Below are 22206 nucleotides of genomic sequence, written 5' to 3'. Positions count from 1 at the left end.
ATCCACTAGACCTTGCTGCTTCCCTAGAAGATAACTTTTTTAAAAGTACAGGAGTCAAATACACTACATTTACTTCCTGGGGAAAAAAAATAACTAATAGGTGGCAAGGACTAATGTTGCTGCTTTAAGTCATCCAAAAAAAAGTCCCAACTGTCAACGCAGTGCTGTGACGCTGGAGGTTACATGTGATTTTTACTTGCTCTTTTGCCTACTTTCTAAGGAAGATGGCTGAAGAATGAAGTGGGTTAGCTAAACCCTTTCCTGGATTATCCTTCCTTGACTAATCACGAGTAGAATACCCATAGAGAAACTCATCCAAGTTCATTGTGGAGTTACAGCTCTTCCATAACAGTGCAGTCCACCTAACACTCTAATCCACTGCACTGGTGTAATTAACAGCTTTATACCTCGCTACACGATAGCTCTGGTCCACTACCTTGACCGTTCAGCCGTGAGACATTCAGGTAACGATGGAGTGATTACCATTGAAGAAATACTGCAGTAACAAGCCTTAAGGTTAACCAGTGGCAGGCCTCACTCATCCACAGAGCAACCCAACCATTCCGATTTGCTCATGTTAACGATTATTAGACACCATTCTGAATTGTTTCCATTTTTTAGTCACGCAGTTCGCTGTTCCCACATCATTAGCTGTGCAGAACTTGCTCGACAGGGTTATATCAAAAAGGCGTGATGAGAAAGTAATCAAATCGATCGCATTTACTGAGTACTCACCATATGCAGAGCATTGTACTTGGCGATTGAGAGATTACAATGTATGAGTTGGTAGATACATTCCCTGTTCGCAAGGAGCTTACCGTCTAAAAGGCATGGCAGCCTAGCCAGTTTGTGTCTCCCACAGTTTAAATGGCCAGGTCATAACTCTTTCTGGAGTTGAGACCCTCCTTTCTTTTCCGGAGTGAGGACCCCAAACCCAGTCTAGTCACGATCCAAAATGGCAAATTTTCAGTAATATGAAAATGTCTGCCTTCCACCTCTGCTTAATGTATCTCATTTTGCAGTCTGATTTTAAGACCGCCGGGTACAGGTTCCAATTGACAAAAGCACAAACATAATTATCCTCTCACACCCAAACTGTTTATATTTCTAAAGTCTCTTCAGGGATGGGTAAGTGATCCTCATTTTAATTAGAAGCAGGACTTGCCTCAGTATGTCCAAATGAGCTTGTTGAATAAGGGCCAGATTTGCAAATGAAGGTTCAAACTATTGGGTACTAACTGATAGGAGGCTGAAAGGATCTGATTCTTTTTTTTTTCTCCAAACCACTTCACTGCTTAAATGACTGTTCTTTAACTTCATAAAGCAGCAAACCCTCATGAAAGTTCTGGAAAGGTGGTCTGTCTGGTTGCTAAGTACTTTGTAAGTTTTGTTACCTCTTACTGTGAACATGAGTGGCTTGTTTTTCGTCTTCCAAATTACAAAATCTATCAAAATCAAGTGAAATGTGTGTAGCCTACATTTCAAATGAAAGCTCTTTTGTGTTTGCTCTGAAACCTAGGTTTTAATGGTCCTTGATAAGTGTTAAATGCTCTACAACTTGCAAAAGAGTTCTGACATTCCCAATTTTGAACGAAACTAACAATTGCAATATTAGGCCACAACAGAGAAAGGGGAAACCAAATATTGGGTATTATCATATTACATTTCAATTCTGCCATCAGAAAATAAGGCAGTTCAAAAAACTATTAAGTCCTAGCAAGGACAGGAGAAAAAAAAAAATAAAACCATTCTGCAAAAGCCATTTTCTATGACGATCCCAGACTGTAAACATCAGAAATCCATTTTGACAACACTCCTAGCAGAGTTTCAAAAATCTCTAAGAAGGCAGCCTGCTGATTTAATTTGTGGATATTCAAGATGTTCAGTTCTGAGAAATCATCTAATCTTTTTTATGTTATTGACACAATACTTATATTAATTACTCTTTACAATGTCCTAGGAAGTTCTGCTTGTATTTGCAAAGGAGAAAATTCAAAGTAAAGTGACTTAACTAAACTCTCACAGTTTTTTTCCAGCGCCTACCATTCTGGACATTGAAGCAAAAGAGAGGCGGCCTCTTTCACTAATACCTCACAAAGAACAACTATTTCATTTCTCTCCATTGGCAAAGCCCTAGTCTCAACTAGTTCTCACTGGTGGCCCTCAGGTCAAAGTAATTTTTTTCCAAGTAGCAAATAGCCTCCTGGATCCTCTTCCTCAACTGATGCTTTGAGATGACTCTAATCGGCCCAATTTAAACTTCAAGCCACTGGGGTTTTGTTGGTATTTTTAAGGTAGAGCACCTGTGTGCTTTCATAATAACAGACATTTATAATTATCTGAAGATTCTAGGAACTCTAGGGAATATCAGTGACAATTTTGTCAGGAGTTGCAGAAAAAAAACAACTAAAATGAATTGTGCAGTACTGGTGCATGCATCCAAAATGTTTTTAATCACTTGGCAGTCAAAAAAATGCAAAGAATAGTGCTCTCCTTTGCCAAGGAAACTATTGAAACCAGTGGAATTTCTACATCTTTAATATCTGGGCTGAAGAAATGAATTCCTGACTTCCAACAGGCCACACAACAGAGAGGATGAGGGGTTGCAAAGGGGACATCGGGCCGGTTCGGGTTCAGGAGCTGGAAGAAATGACTTGAGAGTCAAAAATCCTGGCTTCTGGTTCTAGCTCATGGAATAGCACAGTGCACGGCTTTGGGATGATCCCTGAGTCATTTTCTCCCACCCACATGAATGGGGAAGAAGGGCTCCTACAATCAAGGATGCTTCCCTCTGGGGGGGTGTTTCTGGGGAAACCCAGAAACCCAAATTCATGTGTGTGGACACACACGCATACACATACATACACCCTGCACCCTCATGCCTAAATACACTACACCATTTTGGGGACAGCAACAGGAACGAAGGCTTCTACCCCTTTGTGATGCTGCTGCTAGTGCAGTGGCAAGCAGGATAAGACTCTAAAAATAATAATAATAACAATAATAATGATTGTGATATTAACTATATGCCAAGCACCTACTAAGCCCTAGGAAGACATGAGATAATCGGGTCACATACAGTCCCTGTCCCGCATTCATTCATTCATTCAATCATATTTATTGAGCGCTTTCTGTGTGCAGAGCACTGTACTAAACACTTGGGAAGTACAAGTTGGCAACATATAGAGACGGTCCCTCCCAACAGCGGGCTCACAGTCTAGAAGGGGAAGACAGAGAACAAAACAAATTAACAAAATAAAATAAATAGAATAAATATGTACAAATAAAATAGAGTAATAAATACATACAAAGATATATACATATATAATAGGTGCTGTGGGGAGGGGAAGGAGGTAAGGCGGGGATGATGGGGAGGAGGGGGAGAGGAAGGAGAGGGCTCAGTCTGGGAAGGCTGCATGGATTCACTGCCTAAGTAGGGGTGACAAGAAGCACTGAATCCCCAGTTTACAGACGAGGAAACTGAGGGACAGAGAAAGTAAGTGATTTCTCCAAGCTACACAGCAGGCAAGTGGCAGAGTGGGGATTTTTTTAAGGTATCTGTTAAGAGCCTATTATGTACCCGGCACTGTACTAAGTACTGGGGTAGATACCAGCTAATCAGGTTGGACGCAGTCCATGTCCCACATGGGGCTGAGAGTCTTCATCCACATTTTACGGATGAGGTAACAGAGGCACAGAGAAGTGAAGGGACTTGCCCAAGGTCATAGAGCAGACAAGTGGCAGAGCCAGAACTAGACTCCAGGCCCGTGCTCTTTCCACTAGCCTCCGCTTGCTTTCTCTGTGAAGGAACATGTGCCTCAGTCACTGGTTTGGGGCTGTTAAGGGGACTGGGAAAATAGAAACTGGACTCCCCCCAGGGTCAGGGACCAGGTTGTTTGGCCTCTTGATTCTGTCCCAGATGAACTGAGATCAACGAACCTCTCTAGCTCTAAGTGCAGTCAGTGTAATAATCCTGTTTTTAGGTTTCTTCCAGCCCTCGAGAGAGAACAGTGGGTGCCAGGACCCAGTCAGTCTAAAAACTAGGAATGCAATTCATCAGCTCTATCCCTTGAACAAAATCTGCCCCTTTGGAAGGGCTCTATTGCTTGCACAACAAATGGTATTCAGGCAGTGGGATTATGAGTTTCCTTTCCTTCCCTAGACTGAGACCTTCATCCTTTCAGCCAAGTGAAACAAATGAAAAAAACAGGTGATGGGGGCCAGGAGAAAAGTTCACAAGCTGTAAATGTTCCTTTCCCTCTGTCGGCACTATGCTCCACTCAATGAACTCATTTTTATCTGAATTATAAGACCTCACCGAGACTCCCCTCTCCACACACAAACCGCAGAAACCCTCCTCCAACTCCTCCAACCTCACTGGAGCAGTGAGAATAACAGTTAATCTCTTGCCATTTTCCTTATGTTCTTTTCCTGATTCATGGCTGGCTACATGGGTTTTAGGAGAGGGTCCACTTCGTTATTTGAGAATTTGTCCATTTCAAGGCAGTTATTACGTGGATATTTCCTACCATCTACAGGGCAGGTGGAGAAAAATGAAAATCTATCAACGGCTATTTCTCCAATGTGATTGAAGAGCTGCATCTTCCCTGAGTGACTGTAGAGAGGATTTGTTCTGTTGTTTAGTTGACTTCGTTAATGGGTTACATGAATTTGTCTACAGGTCCTATTTTTGGGGTTGTGATTGGAGGGAAGTCTGCAATTGGAAGATGATCTACCGTAGTCCCAGCCCTGTTTGGGACGGGCACTGTGCCTGATCTGGTTACCTTGTCTCTTCTCCAGCACTTAGTACAGTGCTTGGCACAAAATGAGCACTTAAATACACAATTATTATTATTACAATCGCCTTCTTTGAGTAGCCAGGTGCAGTCTTACACGGGAGGACTTCAGGGGTATCCGGTTCCAACCCCCACGGACAAGAATCCTTGCATTTCAGCCGATGGGGGATGGACTTTCTGCAGACCTTTGGCATCTGGCTTGCTGCCTTGCCCTCAGATTCCTTTCCGGCCATCAACAGCATAGAGTTGGTGAGCTTTCCCAGGAGGAGAAGGAGAGATGGGGTGGGGGTGGGTGTCATTCACAGAAGGATCTAGGTTGGGCAAATGGGGTGGCTGTCCCAGGGCTTGGAGTGCCTCAGGAATCCCCGCACATGGTTCTTACCAAAGTGGTGCCCCAAATGCCCAGACTTTCATGTGCACACTTTAGAATGTGTGCATTATTTTCATTAGCCCTCAGTATGCATACTCTAAAGCCCTAAGGCTTGGGGCTCCCAGAATCCTTGAAGGCCTCAAATCATCTCTCTCCCTCACGTCTCAGTTTCTCATTTTCTTAGGCACTGAGGAGGATGGGGCCCCGAGGCAGAACTCTAGTCACCCATAAATTAATCTGCTCTTGGTGCCACTCTGGCTCCCTTTGCTTCAGCTCCTCATTCAATCATATTTATTGAGCGCTTACTGTGTGCAGAGCACTGTACTAAGCACAAGTTGGCAACATATAGAGATGGTCCCTACCCAACAGCAGGCTCACAGTCTAGAAGAGTCCTCAGCCTTCACCCTCTGGACTCAGGATCACTGTTCTGTGGAACAACATGCTACCCTTCAAGAAACCCAGTATTCAAGAACTAACTTCCCCTAGAGTTTTACTGAATCAGTTTGGGGTTTTGTTTTGGTTTTGATTTTAATTTGCAACACAGCAATTGCTCTCAAACTGTTATTTCTAGGCATTAAGGGAGAACCTAAATCCAAGATATTTCACAACAATCTCAAAAAAAAAAAAAAAATAGGAGCCCATCCAAAATCCGCATGAAGCCAAATGATGTGAGATACTGAATGCCACATACTGTACTTAGGTATGTCTTCCTCTTCTGAAATGCTGAGCAAGCATCATGATTTCCCTATTGCTTCTTTTACATCAGTCCCCAAATGCTTCTCTCCGTCTTCCTCTCTGGGGCAGGACAGAGCTTCGATAAGTTTACTCCTCTCCCAGCCCATCCACTGAACCCACCTTAGCACTGACTCTGCCAGCCAAAGATCACCCCCAGCTGCTTCCTAACTTTTCAGAATCCCCCAGGTGTCTTGATTTGAAGCCAACATTGCCTTCTCCCACCTGATTATAAAATACCCGGCTGGTCACTAGTTTTATATACAACCTTGGGAGCCCTGCTCCTAACAGCAACCAATTTCTAGCAGTTCCAAGAAATATATTTTTTCTACCACGTAGAACAGAGAGAGAAGAAAACAGCTTCTCACCTGTTCGTTGCATCCTCCTCATCATCTGATGTTCTCATACGACTCTGATCAGCCTATTTCCATTGCAAGAACTAGCTATTGTTCTGTAGTTTATGTCAGGCAGAGCAGACTGCCACCCTATATTGTAATCATTATTTCCATAATCAAGATGATCACTATCATCATCAACACATTTATTGAGCAGCCCCCATGTGCAGGCCTCTACCGTTCTGAAATTCCAAAGGCTCCTGGGGAAAGTCGATCACTTACAGTGAGTTCTATTCCCCAGGGCCCGAGTCACTCCCTGGTAGTAAGTTAGACACCCCCACCCCAACAGGAGAGGCATTTCAACTTCAAATCAATCAGAGACACTTAGGTACAGCTGAAAACCCTGATATGCCTCCCTCAATTACAGCTGGTTTTGCTCTGCAGGGCTGACTTGGGTCCAGCTCACTAGAATCCGCTTCATTATCCCCAATCTTCTTGCTACAGAGGGGAAAACAGACTGTTCTAAGTGCACGGAGGCTTCACGCTGAAATTCTGCACGCAGTGGTGCCTAGCATCATTCACCTAATATGGCTAATGTGTAAGCTTTTCCTTCTAAGAGCCGAAGAAACTATCTACGGTCCCGGCCACCTTCCCTCTGGCCGAGGACAACAGCTGCTAATCGTGTGCTCTCACCATCCCCGCCACCAGGCAGCCCACCATGCTACCTCCTCTCGGCACAACCACTGAGGAAACACCATCCTGTCCTGCCTTCTGCCGCTCCAACAGGAGACAGAAAACCCCCCACAGCATGAGCCCTCCACAACCCCCCAGCAAAGCTGGGGGCTGCTTTAGTGGTTACTGTTACTGGCTCTGAGCCTGAGATCTACTTCTTCTAGCCACAGCGCCCCGCTGACTTTTGTTTGTCTTTGGGGTATTCGTCCGAGTTGGGTTTTAATGCTTCATCACTCCAGATGGGTCTGTCTCCAGTCCCTTCTCTCCCCACTTATACTCTTAGATTGTGAGTCCCCCGAAGGGACAGGGGCCAGTCCTTCCTCTCCCCCTCGTCCCCCTCTCCATCCCCCCCATTTTACCTCTGTCCCTTCCCTACAGCACCTGTATATATGTATATATGTTTGTACATATTTATTATTCTATTTATTTTACTTGTACATATCTATTCTATTTATTTTACTTTGTTAATATGTTTGGTTTTGTTCTCTATCTCCCCCTTTTAGACTGTGAGCCCACTGTTGCGTAGGGACTGTCTCTATATGTTGCCAACTTGGACTTCCCAAGCACTTAGTCCAGTGCTCTGCACACAGTAAGCGCTCAATAAATACGATTGATGATGATGGTGATGATGTCTAATTCCCTCCCGTGTATTCTCTTCCGGCACTTAGGACGGTGCTCTGCACACAGTAAGCGCTTAATAAATACCATTACTATTTCCTTTCCTTAATAAATGCTTCAATACACAATTGTTATTATTATTACAATCTCCTCCCTTGAGTAGCCAGGTAAAGTCTTACACAGGAGGACTTCAGGGGTATCCGGTCCTATCCCCCACAGACAAGAGTCCTTGCAGTAAGCGCTCCATAAATACTATTACTAATTCCTTTCCACCAAACAAATGCACGCTTGTCCTTCCTCTTACTGCTGCTGCCTTTCAGGTGAGACACTGCCCCATAATTAGAAGATGTGGCATCCCTTCGGAGGAAAAGACCTCACAAAGGCAGATAATAGTCAGAGATACTACCCAAGCACAGACCCCGTTTTATGTCTTAATTTGCCAACCTGCCACTGAAAAGACATTACATTTAGGCTGTAGATCAAGTTGGACTTTTCTGGCGCCAAAGAAACAGAGGAAATGAGTGGCGAACGACCCTCAGTAGTATTCACTGACTGCCTGTGGTGTGCACTGCCCTGTGATAAGCACTTGGGAGAGTAGAGGGGAGATCAAAAGACATAATTTCCTGCTGCCTCGGAGCTGACAATCTGGTGGGGAGAAAGACACAAAATTATATGCAATGATTGATTAATTAGGAAACAGAGAAGGGACAGATTGTCGTGTGAATAACTAAACGCATAAAGTGTAAAATGTATCAATTAATAGGCACCAAAAGTGCTATGGGAGATTGTGAATTTTAAATGTGAACGTTAAATGCTGAAGTGGCCAGTGGTAGGCTACAATCTGGGGAAAGGAAAATGAAGCAGGGAAGGACCCCTGAAAGAGGAGGGCTGACAGATAGGAAGGGAAAGTTTCCAGGCTGGGGGAGGGCACGAGAAAGGAGTCCCCCTTCTAGATTGTGAGCCCGTTGTTGGGGAGGGACCGTCTCTAGATGTTGCCAACTTGGACTTCCCAAGCGCTTAGTACAGTGCTCTGCACACAGTAAGCGCTCAATAAATACGACTGAACGAATGAATGAAAGAAGCTGGAGAGGTGAAAGCGAAGGACAGTGAGAGGGTTCAGAAGAATGTAGCATCAGGTGAAAAGGAGCGATAGAGTGAGGAGGCAGGTGGAGAGCCTTGAAGCCAACGGAAAGGCCAACGCTGGAAGTCTGGGGGAGTCAGGAGACGGGTGCAGGATGGCATTTTAGAAAAATGATCCTGAAATCAGATTTTTCTGATGCTGGTAAACTGGGGAGGAGAATCAATCAATCGTATTTATTGAGCGCTTACTGTGTGCAGAGCACTGTACTCCACTGAGAAGGCTGGAGATGGGTGGTGAGGGTCACAGAGGCTGTCGATTCTGTAATCAAGCCGGTACGATAGCCGTTTGGGTGGAGAGGAAGGGGAGATTTGTTCCAAATAGGGCAGTTGAAAGAGAAGGAGGAGTCAAGGATATTAAGAGCGTTGTGGGTTTGAGAGCCGGGCAAGGTGGTGGTGGTGGCAGTTGCAGTGGGGAAGTTAGGGGCGAGAGAGGATGTGGGAGGGAAGCATATTCAGTCTTAAAGAGAGGGATCTTTGGATGCTTGTTCTGGAAGTATGAGGAAATGTCAGATTGTAGAGCGGATGAGAGGTTGGGGCTCGTGAAGTAGATTTGGGATTCTTCAGTTTAGAGCCGGATCTTAAAAGCGTGGGAGTGAATGAGTTCTCCAAGGGAGAGAGAATATACTGAGAAGAGAAGGGGACCCAGAACTGCGTCTCATGTGTTTGTGCCTCACAGAGTCTCAAATTCTTTATAGATTTTCGACCTTTGGACCAGGATGGTATCAGGAGCTGAAAAGGGCAAAAGATTAATCCGGTATGTAATAAAATGCCTTTAAAAAACGTACGCGGTGGAACGAATCCATTTTCATGACAGCTTTAAGATTTTAATCTTCCAGTCATTTAGGGAGGGTATCCATGAAGCATATAGCAGGTTCGGCTTGGTGATGCTTGAGGATCAGGTGTTTTGGGGATGAATAGCTCACTCTCACATTCCTCTGACAAACAGGTTTTCTCAGGAATTTTGATTTGTTCTAATAAGTGAATGAACATCCAATAAAATTGTTGGTTTTTTAATTACATTTTCATCCATTCAGAGCTTAACTGAACCCAGAGGCAAATCTTCCTTTTTAAAGGGCTCTCCTGGACGGACTCTTTCACCAGTGGGGCATGGGGGTGTGGCTCAGTGGAAAGAGCACGGGCTTTGGAATCAGTGGGAATGGGAGTCAGAAGGACCAGGGTTCTAATCCCGGCTCTGCCACTTGTCTTCTGTGTGACCTTGGGCAAGTCACTTAACTTCTTTGGGCCTCAGTTACCTCATCTGTAAAATGGGGATTAAGACTGTAGTCCCATGTGGGACAGGGATGCAGCCTAACTTGCAACTACCCCAGCGCTTAGTAGTGCCTAGCTCAGAGTAAGCACTAAACGAAAGCCATTATCATTATTATTATTGTTGTTATTTTTAATATGGAATTTTCCAGCTAGGTGTGCATTAAGTAAGCATAGCAATGGTAGAACAATTATTAAGTTCCCACTTGGTGCGGTGCACAGTACTAAGTGCTTAGGAAGTACAGAATAATGAAGTGACATTATCTCTGCCCACAAGGAGCTTACATTCTAAAGGGAGAGACAAACACAGAATATAACACTGTAAAAACCTACAGACAGGTGTGCTAAGGAGGGTACAGATAAATTCCTAAGTGCTAGAGATTGGTTATGGCTCAGGATGATGGGAAATTAGTCGGGGAAAATTTATTGGAGGAGATGGGATTTTAAGAGGGATCTGAATGTGGGAAGAGCTGTGGTCTGTGTGACGTGGGGAGGGAGTTCCAAACTGGATGAGTATAAATAAATAATAATATATAAATCACAGAACTCTTTCTCGAAAGAAAACGTTAGTCGTGCACACTCCTGAACAACCAAACATCATCATAAACACCATCAGCATTTACTGAGTGCCTACGATGGGCAGAGCACTTAGAACCATACACTGGGAGAAAAATCCCTCAAGGAGCTTGAAATCTAGTGTGAAAGACCTAAGGGAATGAACTGCCAAATATGCAATAACATACTAAGAAGAAACAACAAAAAACAAAATTAAGCAAATAATTCAGTAGGTAGGAAATAAGCAACCATACACACGTGATTGTTAAAGTAGCTGATGTTGGCGGCCGGGACCACGGAGGCGGCTGGGGAAGATGTTTTTTAGGAGGATACTATGTGTGGGGAAGGGTGGAATATGGTGGATTTGAGGGTGGAGGAAGTTCCCTGCAGAGGAAAAACCAGCAGCAAAGGGTCAGGAATGGTAGAGTCACCCACAAGGTCGTTAGAAGGTTAGTGTGGGAAGCCATAGAGTCCACACCAGGAAAACACAGCAGGAGAAGTGAGTGGACAGGTAAGAGGGTGTCCTCCAAATCAATAGCTAAGAATTTGAATTTTTTCTGAGAAGAAATGTGGAGCCATTGGAGTAGTTGAGGAGAGGAGTAATGTGTTGGGAATCACGCTTGAAGAAGGTATTTGCAGCTGTGTCTAGGGTGAGAAGGGAGGTGGATTCCCTCAATCTTTCCCTCCCCTCTAATTGGAAATACCGATACCTAGGGGCCAGTTTACGGACTGGTCTCTGGTAGATCATATGCCAACCCTCAGCTTTCTCAGAGAACACCAGCTATGACAACAACAACAGTGGCATTTACTAAGCACTTACTATGTGCAAAGCACTGTTCTAAGCGCTGGGGACCATACCCATTGTCTTCAAATACCTAACACGGACTGCCTTCTCCCCACGATTCTCCTAGCCCTCTCCTCTTTTGCCCAGCTCCTCCCCGGGAAATGGCTGTGCTCCACCTGATCATCATCATCATCATCAATCGTATTTATTGAGCGCTTACTATGTGCAGAGCACTGTACTAAGCGCTTGGGAAGTACAAATTGGCCACATATAGAGACAGTCCCTACCCAACATTGGGCTCACAGTCTAAAAGGGGGAGACAGAGAACAAAACCAAACATACTAACAAAATAAAATAAATAGAATAGATATGTACAAGTAAAATAAATAAATAAATAAATAAATAGAGTAATAAATATGTACAAACATATATACATATATCCAGGTGCTACCTGATTTCACCAGATGAGTGACTGGCATCCTACGCAAAACCTTTCCCCCTGGGAGGGGTCCTGAGGCATGAGGAAATTTCCTATTTTAGAAAACTCTGTGTGTTTGTGTGTGTGTGTTTGTGAGCATGCTCACGTACACGCATGTGCACGGCGGGGAAAGGGATGCGCCTCATCGGCTTGACTGAAACGGTCTGGGCATCGAGGAAGAAATCTGTTCTTCCCTATGCTTTAAGAGTGATGAGGGCATCTTAAATGCCATTAAGAGAGAGCCTGTCCCCGGTTTAAAAAGGCAAGAGTCTGTTCCATCCATGAAATGTTGTTTGTCAAAATACAGTTCCAAACCTCCTGCAGACAGAAGAGCAGACGAGCTGCTAGAGGAAGCCACGGGGCGGGGAAGGACAGCTGGGCTACAAAAGGCTGCAGTAGGCATGTGGCTGAATGATGTGTTTGGCAGTCTGCACTCCTTCCCGATCCCATTAACTTTTAAAATGTTTCTGTGCTCTTCCCAGGAACGGAGGGAAAAGAGATACTCAAGGCAACATAAATGGTTTCAGTCCTTTCCCTTTTCTCCTAACTTCAGTGGAAACCAAGACCATCTAGTCCCCCTCCTATAGGATAATCCATCATATACATTTCTCTAAAATAATTCCACTGACTCTTACCCACTGAATTGTCTTCCCTAATGACGCTCCATTGTACCAGGTGATCCAAGAGACGGAGCGATTCCGTTTGCTTTTTCTGGGGTTCACTTGTCAACTACATGCTCAGTGGAAAGAGCCCGGGCTTGGGAGTCAGAGGTCATGGGTTCTAATCCCGGCTCTGCCACTTGTCTGCTGTGTGACCTTGGGCAAGTCACTTCACTTCTCTGTGCCTCAGTTCACTCATCTGTAAAATGGGGGGTGAAAACTGTGAGCTCCATGTGGGACAACCTGATGACCTTGTATCTACCCCAGCGCTTAGAACAGTGCTTGGCACATAGTAAGCGCTTAACAAATACCACCATTATTAGTATTATTATTACATAATGAAAACTATGACGCCCTGGATGCAACTTTCCCCGAACCAGCTGGAGGCTGGGGAGAATGTGACAGACCCCAGAGTTGTATGGCCGGTGGTAGTAGCCTGGTGCGAAGGGATTCCTGGCACAAAAGGACATGCTTGCTTGAGGGCGGGAGCAAAAACAACTGCTACCATGAACGCTACTCCCTCAATCCTTCCCTTCCCTCATCCTCCACCCAGTAGATATCTGTATTAAAAAAAGAGATAGGAGAGGGAACTCTTAACAAGTGAACTTGTGTCACAGAACCAAAAAAGTACAGACGGTCTTCCTGCATTACAGCAGGGAAGGCTGGCTACTCCCAGGAGGCCAGGGTGTGTGTGGAAGGCCCCTTTTAGACTGTGAGCCCACTGTTGGGTAGGGACTGTCTCTATATGTTGCCAACTTGGACTTCCCAAGCGCTTAGTACAGTGCTCTGCACACAGTAAGCGCTCAATAAATACGATTGATGATGATGATGATGATGGAAGGCAAACCGCTTCGATTGTGAGCCCTACGTGGGATAGGGACTGTGCCCTACCTGAAGATCTCGTTTCTGCCTCAGCGCTTCGAACAGTGCTTGACACATATTCATTCAACTCCATCGTATTTATTGAGCGATTACTGTGTGCAGGGCACTGTACTAAGCACTTGGGAGAGTACTATAGAACGATAAACAGACACATTCCCTTCCTACAATGAGTTTACAGCCTAGCAACGAGCTGACAGTCAAGTAAGCACTTAGGTACCATCGGGGAAAAAAAACAAAACCCGAAACTCCCGTTCTCCCTCCTACTAAGACTTTGAGCCCCATAATAATAATAATAATAATAATGGCATTTATTAAGTGCTTACTATGTGCAAAGCACTGTTCTAAGCGCTGGAGAGGTTACAAGGTGATCAGGTTGTCCCACAGGGGGGCTCACAGCCTTCATCCCCATTTTACAGATGAGGTAACTGGGGCACAGAGAAGTGAAGTGACTTGCCCAAAGTCACACAGCTAATTGGCAGAGCCGGGATTTGAACCCACGACCTCTGACTCCAAAGCCCATGCTCTTTCTCACTGAGCCACGCTGCTTCTCGGGACAGGGACTGTGTCCAACTTAAAACAGCAGCATGACTTAGTGGAAAGAGCCCGGGCTTGGGAGTCAGAGAACATGGGTTCTAATCCCGGCTCTGCCACTTGTCTGCTGTGTGACCTTGGGCAAGCCATTTAACTTCTCTGTGCCTCAGTTACTTCATATGTAAAATGAGGATTAAGACTGTGAACGCCACGTGGGACAACCGGATTGCCTTGTGTCTACCTCAGTGCTTAGAACAGTGCTTGGCACATAGTGAGTGCTTAACAAATACCATCATTATTATTTTTATTATTTACCCCAGCATTTAGACACATAGTAAGCACTTAACAAATACCATTTAAAAAAGAAAAAAACTCACAGAGATCGCATTATTGAAAAACCTTGTATTAAAGGAGGGTGGGATGTCTTGGAGATGTAAGTAGTACATAGCTTTGATAGCAAAAAGCTCTCGATTTGAACTGTGCTCGAGAATTGTCTTCTTGAAGAGTTCTTCCTCGAACTGTTATATTTAAAGGAGTACACTATGGTTCTGTTTTTTTGTTGTGTTTGTTATGGCACTTGTTAAGCGCTCACTATGTGCCAGGCATTCTTCTAAGACCTGGGGTAGACACAAGGTAATCAGATTGGACACAGTCCCTGTCCCACATGGGGCTCACAGTCTTAATCCCCATTTTACGGATGAGGTAACTGAGGCACAGAGAAGTTAAGTGACTTGCCCAAGGTCACACAGCAGACAAGTAGCAGAGCCAGGACTAGAACCCAGGTCCTTCTGACTCGCAGGCCCACGGTCTTTCCACTAATAATATTAATTTGGGTATTTGTTAAGCACTTACTATGTGCCAAGCACTGTTCTACGCACTGGGGGAGATACAAGGTAATCAGGTTGTCCCACATGGGGCTCACAGTCTTCATCCCCATTTTCTAGATGAGGTAACTGAGGCACAGAGAAGTTAAGTGACTGGCCCAAAGTCACACTGCTGATAAGTGGCGGAGCCGGCATTAGAACCCATGACCTCAAACTCCCAAACCCGGGCTCCTTCCACTGAGCCATGCTGCTTCTTAAACTATAAATTCCACCAGACTGTAAGCTCCCTGTGGGCAGGGACTGTCCCTACCAACTGTATTGTACTCCCCCATGCACAGAGTAAGTGTTTAATAATTACCACTGCTTGACTGAAAGGAGAAATCGCACTGTAGTCCGCATGCCTGCGCAGCATTGCATGCATTCATGCATGCCAGCAGCCGTTCCTCCTGACACCACATCATGTTCTATTCAGACAGACGGGCATCGTTGGAAGAACGTTCCCTGATCCCTCAGTGGTGTTCTAGCCAAAACCATTACGAAAACATGTGTTCAGAGAACTAACTATTTATAGGCCTCTGTCGGAGCCACCTTAATATTTTATTTCACTTCTGATGGACCTGAGATGGTGACCTAAATCCCTCTCAAGAGATGTGTTCCCCTGCAGATGGAAAATTATTTTTTAGGGGGCGAAAGAGTATGCAGTTGGCATCTTTCACTTCCTCCTCTCCAATTTGGGATAAGGGAATGTTGGTGATTATTTGGAAAGGAAACTTCCTTTTGACAATTCCTGTTTCTAGCTGAAGCTGTCTTTGCCACAGCTGTACCTAAGCAAGCACACAGCACAAGTTTGTCTCTGAGGCCTGATAACAACAAGTTACCCAGAAGTTGGTCAGATGAGCCACATGTGCCGAAGAAACGTTTGGTGTAGACAATTCCCGCGGTGTTTCGTGGAATTAGAAGATATCGTTTGCACCTGTTTTGCTTCAAGGGGCACTGGGGATGCTAGCATTCTTTGTGGATTTCCAGAACACTAGACTCCAGTGGGAAGAAGGAGGAACAGAGGATTTACAACCTCTGTCTCCTCCTCCTCCTCCTTCCCACTCTGGGACCTGTGGTTCTGGGGACAGTAATCTAGGGGAGAGCCACAACTAGTCAAGATGTCATCTTACATAGACTCGGTTTGCTCTCTGTGTGGCAGAAGAAAACAAAAATGCCTGAGGAGAAGCTCCCATTATAAGTGTTATCTTGTTTTTGTGATGACGGTAGCGCATTGAAATTCAGAGACCTTTGAGGCTTGGGAGGGATCAATCAATCAATCAATCATATTTATTGAGCGCTTACTGTGTGCAGAGCACTGTACTAAGCGCTTGGGAAGTACAAGTTGGCAACACATAGAGACAGTCCCTACCCAACAGTGGGCTCACAGTCTAAAAGGGGGAGGCAGAGAACAAAACCAAACATACTAACAAAATAAAATAAATGGAATAGATATGTACAAGTAAAATAAATAGAGTAATAAATATGTACAAACGTATATCCATACATACAGGTGCTGTGGGGAAGGGAAGGAGGTAAGATGGGGGGGATGGAGGGGGGGGGCGAGGGGGAGAGGAAGGAAGGAGCTCAGTCTGGGAAGGCCTCCTGGAGGAGGTGAGCTCTCAGTAGGGCCTTGAAGGGATACCAGAAGTTGGAATATCACAGAGGGGGGACAACAAAAATAGTCCATCAGAGCCATAATAATAATAACAATAATAATAATAATAATAATGGCATTTGTTAAGTGCTTACTATGTGCAAAGCACTCTTTTTAGCGCTGAAGCACTGTTCTAAGCACTGAAATGAAATGGTGTTGCCTGAACTCTCCCAGAGGTAGGTGGGGATTTCCATTTTCGCCTTCACGCTGTTTCTTGCAAGAACTGAAATACCTGTGAGCACCTTACTCCGGAGAGAGGAGAGAATGTTTTTGTCGTTCTCTGGTCCGTCCCACAGAAACCGCACAGAGGGGGGATGGTTTAATCCAAGGCTTCGGTGCCAGTCAGGGAGGCTTGGTGCCAACTCCATGTCACCACAAAATGTCTGGACACTGAGTGCTCACGTAGGACTCCTTTGGTGCAAGACTGTAAGCTCGCTGTGGGCAGGGACTGTGTCTGTTTATTGTTACATTGTACTCTCCCAAGAGCTTAGTACAGTGCTTTGCACACAGTAAGCGCTCAATAAATGTCACTGAGTGACCTTCTGGGCTGAATCCCTAGTGTCTCCTTTTTCAGCAGAGTTCGTGGAAACAGCCTTGAGAGGAGGGAATCTGCAGGACTGGTGCTGGCATGTCGTAGGAGCACAATAAATATTAAACCACAACGAATAGAAGCCAAACACCAGCGAGGCTTTTAACAACCGAACATTTCCATGTGGGAATGCTAATTCCTCTGTCTGAAGAGCATCACAGAAATAGTCTTCATTATTAGTAAGACTAGAATAGCAGAAGTGGGCAATTCACCGCGAATGGAGATGCTTAGCATAAAATGGAAATAGCCCGGGACATTGGGTTAGGAGTTTAGGCCTCAGCTGGATTTCTCTGGAATGTAATGAATCTGGTTCTTCTCCTGCTGCTGCTGCTGCTGGGGAGTAGGCCATCCATAAACGCATCTCGGGATGCCATATGACAGACATAACTCTGGCTGAAGGGACGGCGCAGGAGAAGGGCAGCAGGCGACTCTTCCCCTTTCCCTGTAATCAACCAATTCTGTGCTCTCGGAGGCGAATCGAACCTATTTCGGTGAAAACGGGAGGGCCGAAAAAACTCATTTATCTAGAGTTCTGTGGGATGTTTGTGCTTGTCTAGTTATTCCAGATTTTTAGATACAGTGCCGTAGTTCAGTACATGGGCAACCACTTGGGTAAGATGCACAGAAACAGTATCTACTTGAAAGGGGTAAGTGTCCTTAGGGGGAAGGAATGATTTCAGAATCTACTGAGGGGTCAGTGGTAACATAAGATGGACACGCGTTAGTGCCTGCGGCTCCTCACCTTCACACGCAGTAAGTGCCCAAGTCGCTAAATATTGGATGCATGTGGTCATTCACTGCATGACTAGCTAAAAACAGAAAAATGTGGCCACGGCACTATTCATTGAAATTTCCACTGTCTTACAATGTGGGTTAATTATGCTTATTTTCTTGGGTCAGAGGCAGCAGAAGGAGGTCACCTAGTCTCAACACGTCTTTCTGATACTTTGTCGTTATTATGTTTTCTTGGAAATCGTCCAAGTCTCACATTGGTGATAGAGATCAGGCTGTCCTCTGTTAAAACTCCTTAATTCATCGGCCGAGGAATGGTACTTCTTGGGAAGCAGTGTGGCTCAGTGGAAAGAGCCCGGGCTTGGGAGTCAGAGGTCATGGGTCCTAATCCCGGCTCTGCCACTTGTCAGCTGGGTGACTTTGGGCAAGTCACTTCACTTCTCTGGGCCTCAGTTCCCTCATCTGTAAAATGGGGATGAAGACTGCGAGCCCCACGTGGGACAAACTTGATACCTTGTCTCTACCCCAGCGCTTAGAACAGTGCTTGGCACATAGTAAGCGCTAAACAAATACCAACATTATTATCATTATTATTATTATTATTATTGAGCACTTCCTGTGTGTAGAGCCCTCTACTAAGTGCTCGAGAGAGTACAACATTTTTACAACATTTTTAGACTGTGAGCCCACTGTTGGGTAGGGACTGCCTCTATATGTTGCCAATTTGTACTTCCCAAGCGCTTAGTACAGTGCTCTGCACATAGTAAGCGCTCAATAAATACGATTGATGATGATGATACAACATAACAGAGTTGGCAGACATGTCCCCTGTCCTCAACAAGCTTATAGTCTAGAAGGGGGAGACCAGCATTAGTATAAATAAATAATTTATAGCTACGTACATAAGTGCTGTGGGGCTGAGGGTGGGGCAAATACCAATTGTATTTATTCAGTCATACTTATTGAGTACTTACTGTGTGCACAGCACTGCACTACGTGCTTGGGAGAATACAATACAACGGATCCAAGGGCATAGATTGGCACAGAAGGGAGAAGGAGCCAGGAAAAAAACAGTTTAATTGGGGAAGACCTCTTGGAGGAGATGTAATCATAATAACAATTGTGATAAGTGCTGGCCTGTTCGAAGTGTTGGTCTGTGCCGAGGCCTGTTCTAAGCGCTGGGGTAGATCCAAGTTAGGTGGGTTTCCTTTTAGACTGTGAGCCCAATGTTGGGTAGGGACTGTCTCTATATGTTGCCAATTTGTACTTCCCAAGCGCTTAGTACAGTGCTCTGCACATAGTAAGCGCTCAATAAATACGATTGATGATGATGATGACACAGTCCCTTTCCCACATGGGGCTCACACTCTTAATCCCCGTTTTACAGATGCGGGAACTGAGGCCCAGAGGAGTGATGTGACTTGCCCAAGGTCAGATAACAGACGCGTGGCAGAGTCAGGACTAGAACCCAGGGCTTTCTGACACCCAAGCGCGCACTCTATTCACGAAGCACGAGGCTTTGAAGGTCAGGAGAGCGGCGGTCTGGTGTACATGGATGGGGAGGGGGTTTCAGGCCAGCCCCTGCTCATAAACCGTGTAAGTGGGCTGGGGACAAAGGGCAAGGTGGTTGTTAAAAGGAGTAAGGCCTATGTAGGAGATTTCTGAGTTTAAATTATTGCTGTAATCCTTTTCTCTGCTGATGTGGGCATTCTTCCCTATGAGTACAGAAAATCCTTTTCTCCTCCCTCCCACCCCACCACCTCCTTTTTTTTTTCTTTAGGTAGTTTTACTGATTTAAAAGAAAACCAGATATAATAAAGGCTTGTGATCTGTATTAGGTGAGGTATTAGAAGTGCCCCTCTGATAGATAATTGCCTTATGAGGCACATGGGATGTGCATATAGCGATAATTCTATTTATTCTGACAGTTTTGACACCTGTCTACTTGTTTTGTTTTGTTATCTGTCTCCCCCTTCTAGACTGTGAGCCCGCTGTTGTGTCGGGACCGTCCCTATATGTTGCTGACTTGTACTTCCCAAGCGCTTAGGACAGTGCTCTGCACACAGTAAGCGCTCAATAAATACGATTGAATGAATGAATGAATGAAACTCCATGAGTGCTGCAGAGTTCCTGGGGTTGGGAGAGGAGATAAACCTGCACGATAGGGAAAACTAGTAGTGAACAAAAATGGGACCCTAGCAGTGACAGTCACCACCATCTTGAGTTCTACACCAAAGATGACGGCTCTTTCTGCTGATGGCCTATCAGAGGGCTGGGGAAAGCTCTCATATAAGCTATTTTTTAAAATAAGAATACTAGAATGATGGGTCACTCTGCTTGCTGCAGGATTTACTTTAAAATCCAGCCCACGGTATTGCTAAGTAATGTCCGTATTATGTTCCAGACCTCTGATTTTGGAACAGCTTATTTACTGACAACACAATATATCAACAGAATTTAAATAAAAACAGAAAAACTCAATTATCCTCAAGAGCCGCACATCCAGGCAGGCCTTGGCCTCCTGCATTCTAGATAATTGAGTTTTTGTCTTAACCAGACGAGGTTAAACATAGTTTAAAGCTTTTCACAGAGGCAGCACGTTATTCTAAAATAGTCTTTGCTGTGTTCGTAATGTCCTCTTCAACAGTTGAGCCACTGTTTTCAAAAACCGAAAAATGAGTGAATATTTTGCAGAGACTGGGGGAGCTGGGCGGTTAGTCATTCAATTTCGAATTGGCATTTTCAGATTTTAATTTGTGATTGGTAGGATAATCGATGCAAAACCACTAGGAAAAAGGAAAGCGCTGTACGAATTCAAGGAATCATTGTTATATGATTCGCCCCATCCTACCTCACCTCCCTTCTCTCCTTCTCCAGCCCAGCCCGCACCTTCGGCTCCTCTGCCACTAACTTCCTCAATGTGCCTCGTTCTCGCCCGTCCCACCATCGACCCCCAGCCCACTTCCTCCCCCTGGCCCGGAATGCCCTCCCTCCACACATCCGCCAAGCTAGCTCTCTTCCTCCCTTCAAAGCCCTACTGAGAGCTCACCTCCTCCAGGAAGCCTTCCCAGACTGAGCCCCCTTTTTCCTTTCCTCCTCCCCATCCCCCCTGCGCTATCTCCTTCCCCTCACCACATCACTTGTATATATCTGTACAGATTTATTACTCTATTTATTTTACTTGTACATATTTACTATTCTATTTATTTTGTTAATGACGTGCACAGAGCTTTAATTCCATTTGTTCTGACGATTTTGACACCCGTCTACATGTTTTGTTTTGTTGTCTGTCTCCCCCTTCTAGACTGTGAGCCCGTTGTTGGGTAGGGACCGTCTCCATACGTTGCCGACTCTTGTACTTCCCAAGCGCTTAGTACAGTGCTCTGCACCCAGTAAGCGCTCAGTAAATGCGATTGAATGAATGAATGAATATATGTTGGTTGTGGACCCGGAAGTAGGGAAAGAGAGGAAGATTTGGGAGGACAGTAGAAAGAATGTGAGAAGGAGTTAGCGTAAGAGCATTAGAAGCGCTGGCAGAAACAGTAGTCATGGTCCCTTAGTTCCCACAGCTGTTAATCCAGCAAATGTGATTCGGCACCTGGTGAGTGGGTCACTTTTGTGCAAATTTGAATTTTATAAGGTGGAATGGGCCATTTACACTCCCCACCCTCTCTTGGTCTGACCCATTAGCAGACATCAGGAAAGACATCCAGGGTTCTTTGGCAGGGGTCAGCCCATGCTGTCCAGAACCTCCTTTAATTCTCTGGTGTATCATTCCATCTTTCTCTTTGTAATGATTTTCCCATGATGCATTTTTCTCGACTCTGCGGTGCATTTTATAGCCCAGCAGGGCACTGTTTGATAAATCTTGCCAAGAATGAATTGCCTTTCCTTCGTCGTGTGTGTAACTTCTTTTTCCTCCCTGGCATTCCATATCCCTCCTCTTTTGAAAAGTCTATCATTCATTTAGTTTTCATTTCCCTGTTGTGTGCCTTTCCAATGTTTCCATAACTCAGTGCATATTGGGTTTTTATGAGAGAATCATAAAATACCAAGATTCATGGCCTTCCTAGCCCAGTTTTCATGTGAACTATCTAATATTTTATGTTGTTTCCTAAAATCAGGGATGGGCAATAGTCTGCACCCAAAATTTATATCTGCTTGGGTCCTTCACCATCCAGTACCAAAAATTAATGTTTTAGTAATCAGCCCTTAAAGAGAAATGCTCTCAGGAAGAGTTAGAAAACAAGCATGCAATTTACCACGTGCATTTGTCATCTTTAATTTTGGCTCTATGAATAATTGTTCGATATGATTTTGTGTAACAGAGTACATTTAAGAAGAACTTATTTGGGGGCTTTTGAAATCTTATTCCTACTATGTTTTGCTCTGTGCTGTGATTCCTCAATTGGATCTTTGGATTGTACCTCACTAATTCAATTGACTGATGGAATAATAATAATAATAATTATTATTATTATTATTATGAT

Source organism: Tachyglossus aculeatus, chromosome 25 (genome assembly GCF_015852505.1).
Source record: "Tachyglossus aculeatus isolate mTacAcu1 chromosome 25, mTacAcu1.pri, whole genome shotgun sequence".
NCBI lineage: Eukaryota > Metazoa > Chordata > Mammalia > Monotremata > Tachyglossidae > Tachyglossus > Tachyglossus aculeatus.
The sequence above is the reverse complement of the archived record's forward strand: the minus strand, read 5'-3'. Positions refer to the sequence as shown.